Source organism: Frankliniella occidentalis, unplaced genomic scaffold (genome assembly GCF_000697945.3).
Source record: "Frankliniella occidentalis isolate FOCC.00 unplaced genomic scaffold, Focc_3.1 Scaffold484, whole genome shotgun sequence".
NCBI lineage: Eukaryota > Metazoa > Arthropoda > Insecta > Thysanoptera > Thripidae > Frankliniella > Frankliniella occidentalis.
Window position 1 is genome coordinate 108,227 of NW_026267602.1, and position 7,501 is coordinate 115,727.

The 7,501-nt window shown below is 41.3% G+C and overlaps 1 long non-coding RNA gene across 1 annotated transcript; it reads left to right on the forward strand.

Annotated features, from left to right (window-relative positions):
• The first annotated feature begins 1,444 nt into the window (after positions 1-1,444).
• On the forward strand, positions 1,445-6,661 carry LOC127751433 (uncharacterized). The gene is made up of 3 exons (XR_008012129.1): positions 1,445-5,074; positions 5,152-6,383; positions 6,484-6,661. It is a non-coding gene; the product is annotated as an uncharacterized LOC127751433 (long non-coding RNA).
• Positions 6,662-7,501: the final 840 nt, after the last annotated feature.

Genomic DNA, 7,501 nt, shown 5'->3' on the forward strand with positions numbered 1-7,501 from the left:
ACGCCCAAAAGGTTACCGGAAAGACAAGAAGTGTTTCCGGAGGTTACCGGAAAGACATAAAAAGTGTCCGGGAGTTACCGGAAAGACATTAAATTCGTCCGGAGGTTACCGGAAATACCTAAGAATGTGTCTGTAGGTTACCGGAAAGACAAAAAATGGGTCCGGAGATTACCGGAAAGACGTAAGAATGTGTCCGGAGGTTACCGGAAAGACTAAAAAATGTATCCGACGGTTACCGGAAAGACAAATCTGCTTTATCTGTGTATGTAGGCAAGATATCGCGGTTTCGATCACACCATGAGCTTACTTTTGACGAGTTCTTACAATCGAGCTCATCTTACGTTTATCGCTGATTTCTCCTAATGCACTAGGTTTTTTTTTTTTTTCATTTTGACTTCACCATTGTCTTCCACATGAAAAAACCTTTCAAACGAGCATAAGGTTGATAGGGTTCTGATGTACCTACTGCTAAGTAGCGTCCGCCGCGCGCGGAGAGGGCGGAACCTGGAGAGTCGACAGCTGACGAAGATGTCTGCCCTGCCTTCCGCCGTTGTTGGCGTGCCTCTTCACACTCTTCCATTGCAAGTCGCACTGAGCTCACAGTCAGCGTCGGGGACGTCGTGGAACCCGTCTACCACGCCGTTAGGAATTCGTAGTCAGCAAGAAGCGACAGGACAAATTTTAGCACATTCGCAGTATCATCTACGACTACCCCAGCGTCCCGGGACTAACGAAGAAAGGCGTCGAAACGTGCACAGTAGTCCATAACCTTCTCCTGCCCCGGCTTGTACTTTATGTTGTTGAGCTTCCTGCCCACTAGAAGTCGGTGCTGGAGAGACTTACTCTCGTACCTCTCACACAAGGTGTCCCAAATCTCCTTTGCACTCTAACAATCCAAAGTTAGTTCCAGAGGAGCACCAGACAGGGTTGACGATAGGAGGGCCACACATGTTGCTTCCAGCTCTTCTTGTTCTTGAAGCCCATCCTGCTTTCACTTACGTACTGCCAGCGAGTCACGAAGTTCAGAAGTGTATTCCTCCCGGAGCGTCGTGACCTCCATCTGGGCTAGGCTAAGCATCTTAGGGTGCACATACACCAGGTGTCTTTCCATCTGGCGTTTCCAGTTGGAAAAAGCAGGCCCGCCCTGTCAGCAAATCACGTGACAGAAATAGTCGGGCCACAGGCCCGAATATCGCCACCGGCAGGCCCAGCAGGCCCGGCCCCTGCCGAACGGAGTTGCCGGCGGAGCGAAGCGGAGCTGGCAACTCCGTTTGACGGAAGGACGGGCCTGCTTGTTTATTATCAACAAGAATAGGCTTTGTAAGATACGACCTATGCATATACTTTTTTAGGTAGAGCTTTTAAATGTACCTACTGTTTCTGTGCCAAAAGTGTACATATTTTACTGAGTACTCAATCAGGTACAGCTGTGTATTCTAACGCATATGATTTAACATCTTTCTTAGGTAGGCCTAACTCGTGCAAGTAAAGTCCTATGGAAAAAAATTCGTCCGTTTGTCTGTATCTCTAACCGTTCAGGCGCCAGCGGGGGTTTTTCACGCGGAAATGACCCCAAAACACTTAAATGTTTTTCCTCACATATTTGAAGGTCTCTGGAGGGGTTACTCGTCAAAATAAAACCCTGAGGAGAAAAATTTGTGACTTTTGGGGCCGAAGGCCCATTTGCGACTCCTCTTTTTGCCCGACTCGGGTGTCAGCGCCGCAGGCCTAGGTAACAGTGTTTCGTGAGATATCGCAAAGCCTGTTACGCGAGACGTGGTCTGACGTACATCTACCTAGTAATAACATGGTAGTGATTTTCAAATTGGATGTTCATAATTATGAATTTACGGAATAGGATTGTTGTTTCTCTCTGAAAAGACTTTCGGTAGCTCATGCAACAATCGTAATGGCTGTGTCTTGTGTTGCAGTGCTTTCTTGCCCTTTGTCTTCTTTCTTCATCTTTTCTTTCTCTTCGTTCGACGGGGGTCGGGCCTACTTGGCATGCCGGCGGAAAGGTCTCATGGTAGTACAGGTTGTTCAAACATAAGCCCTGTACCCAACACGGGCACATGCCCTACAGCAAAGTCATTTAAGGTTCCACAACTTTCCGAAATTTTTGAACTGAAAAAAAAATTGGAATAAAAATTGTTGATGGTGACAGAAGAAGCTGAGTCAAGGCTTGGTACCATTACAAGTTCGATTTCACCAACACAGGCTGTCAGTATGCATAGGCAACCTAACAGTGATAGTGAAATCATGGACGCTCGACGCAGCACCATCACCCCAGTCCAGCTATTTTCCCGTGGGACAGAGAAGTCTGGGTTAGATTTCTGGGCAACCCCAACCAAACAGGGATGTGTACTGCATAGGCTAGGAAATCAACCGAACTACTGAACAAGATGTACAGAACTATCCTAATAGTATCTCAACCCGTGAAAAACGAAACGTATATGTGCCATATAATTCCCATACACGTACCGTATATGACCGGAAGATGCTGTATATGTTACATATACAGTGCCATATATGTGGACATATATGCTACCATATATGGGCTGCATTTACTATATATGGGAGAAATTCGCCGTATATGGGGGTAGTCTGCCGTATATGGGTCCATTTTGTGAACATGTATGTCATCATATATGGGTTTGGAGCACGCATCTATGTCGGAAATTCGCCGTATATGGGAAGACATTGTTAGATATCAATAACGTCTAAAATTGGTAAATATCCGTTGACGTTGACGTACGAAAACTCACTTTCAATACATATCGCAATGAGCACGAAATTTGGTCGACCGATCGTAATGCTTATAGCCTGATTTAACTTTAAGCCACAGTAATTAATATAACGACACATCGATTGAGATAGTTCTGATTTCCGCCGCTAGATGGCTCTCTAAGATAAAAAGAACATTTTACAGTCTTTTCTAACGTAAAATTACGTCAAGGACAGTTTTGGTCACGATTTTAACTGTGACCCTCTGAGGAATGACCTCCCTGATGCTATGCACACTTGGATTTTAACAGACACCATTCTGTGTCGTGAATAAACGTAATTGAATTTTATTCTCGCTGCTGATCAGAAACCGCGGTTTAATGACACCTAGGCGCCGTTTCCGTCCGTGCGTGAGGTATACACCACGTGCTTCGTAGCGAAGATGAAATTTTTGAAAAGTGTTGAATCAAGTCCGATCGGACTTGACGTCGCACTTCAATGGAGTTCTCACTCCAACTACCCATACTTGGTGAAAACGAATCACGATAGCCCTCCTCGGAGAACACTGTTACTTTTGAGCTTTTTGTTGCTACTTCACGTTCCCCAGCGAAGTACTTTCATTGACTGCACCCTAAATGCATCCACCAAGGTACGCAAACATTTGTCACCAGGGAACTTAAGGAAATATATGGCACTGACCACACGGCCCATATATGAGACAGATCATGAAATATATGTGCCATACATGGCGTGGCGTTTATGGCCAATATATGGCCGTATATGGCAATATATGGGATATATATGCACAAGTTATATGTCAAATATATGTTTGAGCGCGTCCGGACATACATGGCGCCATATACGTGCCGTATACAATTTTTTTTTTTCACGGGAATCTTTTGCATGAATTTAATCCTGACCCCAATAGTAGGAATAAACTCACGAAGCAGATCATTTGTAAGACTTTTGAGCAGATGAAAAGTGTACAGCTTTTGGCCTAGGAGGGGGGCAGAAAGTTACTCGTGTTGAAGTTTAAACCAACATAACCTACAACAGCCGAAAAAACTGGTTGCATGCAAAAATGAAAATACACGACCAATGAGTGGATTCAACCGAAAGGAAATTCGCCAAATAAGGAGTCTAAAAGAAAACCTAACTTAACATTAACACTTCGAAGCGCTGATAGGTTAAACTGCTGTAAAAAGTGGTGGAATAGAAACGTTACAAAGAGACCTAACCTCGATTAATACTAAGAAAGTCATCTTTTCAAAATCAGCGGAATCGATCACATGGCTATTCGCTCACAAACGAGAAGTTTACAACGTGTAATACACTCACGAAGAATGTACAGACAACAGAGGCTACCGCCGCCACCGGCTCGAATAATCACTTGCAAAAACAGGAATGAGATCTTGCATCTCATTGTGTCCGAACCACTTTTCAACGGTTGGATCCATCACGTACGAAAAAGGTGGCAAACACTTGGAACAAGATTGAAACGAAGACGACACCGACTTGCTTCTTGCTTGGATGAAACCAACGAGACCGACGAGCGGGAGAGTGCACTCTTTTCTCCACCTGCCTGCCTGCTCGGTCTGTCTGCCTGACGTTTGCGGCCAGCCAAGCTGGCTGCAACAACAGTGATCAGCTGAGCTGTTTGAATCGAAAAACAAAGGAAATCTCAATAATTGTTTGTAGTTAATAATTTTGTCGCTCATCGGTAAAACAAAATCTGACCGCACCATGAAAAATCACTCTACTGGCCAACAGGTGGCGCTAATTTGGCAGCGAAAATAAAGTACACCTAGTTGTTTTCCTTCTCCTGTTCCGTGCTGCAACATATCATGTCTCAAACCGTTCCCTGTGAAATGTCTGGTCATGACGACTGGGATCTGTACAGCAACCCCCAGGTAAGACTGCTACTCCCAAACTTCTTTCTGTTCCTCAAATGTTTAATTCACACTTGTCATATGTGTAAGTAACTCTGTGGGCTAGGGTTTGAAGTAGCAGTATTTTATTGGGTAGGGATATCTGTAAAAAGTAACTAATTACAATACTTCTATTACAGGAGATGGATAAAATGAGGAATAGAGCTCAGGAACTTGAAGAGGAACTCGCTCACAGCAACTGGCACAATGCAGTTTATCTAGCAGCTCTGGGTTCTGTTGACGGTGGTTTGGAGGCTTCGAAGGAAATGTTTTGCAAGGCGTCAAAGTTAGTCGAGCCTCTCTGCAAAGAATGTGAGAAGGACTATTTACTTCCAAAATTGAAAGAGAAGGATGATAGAAGTAGAAGTTTGCAGCGACAATTAAGTCCTCCATCTCCGATTCTTTGCAACGATGCAATAAAGGTACTCGGTTGCTGCTTATTAATGGATCGTGTGTTAATCAAGGTTAGTTAAATTTTAATGTAAAGTCTTAATTACAGAGGTCTCGTCTCAACTCATTTCAAGACCAAAGCAAATGATAGATGTATTTATAAACATGTGCTACTAGACAATATTTTTCAAATAACTATTATGTTATTATTATATCTTTTGTGTATGTAGAGACTAGTCAGATAATACTCCAAAATGAACTGTATTAATTGATGCATTGTTTTATTGTGATTGGTTTTGATAGCTGAAGGTAATTATCAGAGTTCAAACCCAAAGGTTAATTAATTTACACGGCCATACTCTTGTGAAAGTAGAATTTAGCTGGAAACCTTCAGTAATTGTTTTTGGTTTACTATGTGTAAGCTAGACTTTCCAACTTACTTTAAATAAAGAGGGTAGAGTAATTAAAATGTCTTCTGATTTCTTTTACATCTCAGTCAGCTTACTCTCATTTGAGCTGTTACAGTGACAAATTTTGTCTTTTATTCTCAAGCGCTGGATGACTAAGCCGCCCTCATGTAGGAAGACATTTATTGTAAACCAGATCTTCCCAAACACATTGGACGATTAATGCCGAACAAAATTTGTGTCTAGATAAGACTTATTGCATGTTAACAGACACTATCACAGTTATTATTAAATGTTATATCAGTAGATTAATAGATATTTAACAAGAAAAAAATAGGACAAAACATGATCTCATGTCATGTAATGTCAGCAGGTTACAAATTACTTTAGAAACGACCAAGTTACAAATATTATTAGGCGTTGTTGCAGCCATACAGAACAGGTGTGGCAATAATTCAAGAACAAAAATATTCTCTCAGGAAGAAAACAAATGCACTCTTTCATTTTTGACATTTGATGTACTTGGTTATAGCTCTACCAATAAAAAATGATAACAATAATGCCTCAGCAGTGGAGCAGATGACTTGTAAAGTGCTTCTGACATGGACTCACTGTGACATATAGAATGGTTTATTCTTTAGAATGTAAAACTGGGTGGATCTCTGTTATAGTTTCTACGTATTAAGTTAATTAAGTATGATGTTTAGTGTGTATGTAAGATATTTGCAGTAGTATGTCAACACCCTAAACATTAGAGGGTTGTTTAGAGTATCCAGTTAGAGTATAGTATTAGAATGAGCACATTCTAAAATCAAGAATATCGTTTTCTGGGTGTATGAGTGTCCTGAAAGGACAAACAACTCATCTGAGTCAGACAACCACAGTTTGTCTGTTCTGCTTCGCAAGAACCGTCCTAGTATCTGGCAGTGTGTTGGTAAGCACAATGATATTTTTTATTCCTGATGTTTAACTTTGCCCTCATGCTAGCTAGCTAGCTTTGCTTGCTTCCTAACGTAATTCTTTGTATCATGCAGATGCATTTCGGAGGCTGGAGTATTTATCCTGGATGGACAAGCTTGCTGCTGAACAAGGAAACCCTGTGAATCAGGAAAGAAAATGGTCAGCTGTCCTCAATGATAGGAGAGTGGCTAACCTATCATTGATGCTTGAGCGTCAAGAAATTTCTTCATGTCGGTTCCTGCACCAAGCTTCGTGGAGCATCTTGGCTGGAGTGAAGTATGGTCTCAGATTCCGTGGAGATAATGAAGAATCCGACGCTGAAAGTAGTTCAGACAGTGAGAACTCGTCTTCTGACAGTGACAGTGAGTGAAATTCTTATATCCGTGACTATCAGATGTTTTGAAAGTTTTGTTTTAGACATGTACTCAAGTTTTACTGCTCGTAATTTTTGTTACTAGTTTTTACCCTCAGTTCAACTTTTATTTGTTTTATTGGAGTGTGACCTTATTCTTAATGGTATTCTGCCGTATATAAAAGTGTTGGACGTTTGTTCTCAGGTTCTGTTTGTAAGTTTTCTGACTAGTTCTGCCTTCAGTTCAACTTTGGAGTTTGACTTCTCATTATTCTTAATAGTATTCTGCCTTATGTAAAAGTGTTGGACGTTTGTTTTCAAGTTCTGTTTGTAAGTTTTTTTTGTTTGTTTTTTTATTTGTAAAACTGCCAGGTTCAAGGGAAAGCCCTGTAGGGACGCTTACACAAATGAGTGATTTATTGGTGTTTACAATTTGATAATAAATTAGTAAAATTTAACAATAACAAGGTAGATAGAAACAATGATTTTTGACTAATTATTACGGAAGGCTTGCAAGAAGAAAGTCTTGCATTCAGCTTAAAGTTTCCTATAGATAAAAGTGTCAATTATTTCATTAGGCATATTATTATAGATCTGGATTGCCTGATAAAGAGCACTTTGGGTTCCATAATGCGATGAGTTAATCTTTGGTATCTCAATCTTCTCTTTTATCTTTGTAGAATGGTCATGTCTCTGATGATGAAATCTAACATCAGAATTTAGTGTCTTCCTGCCACTTA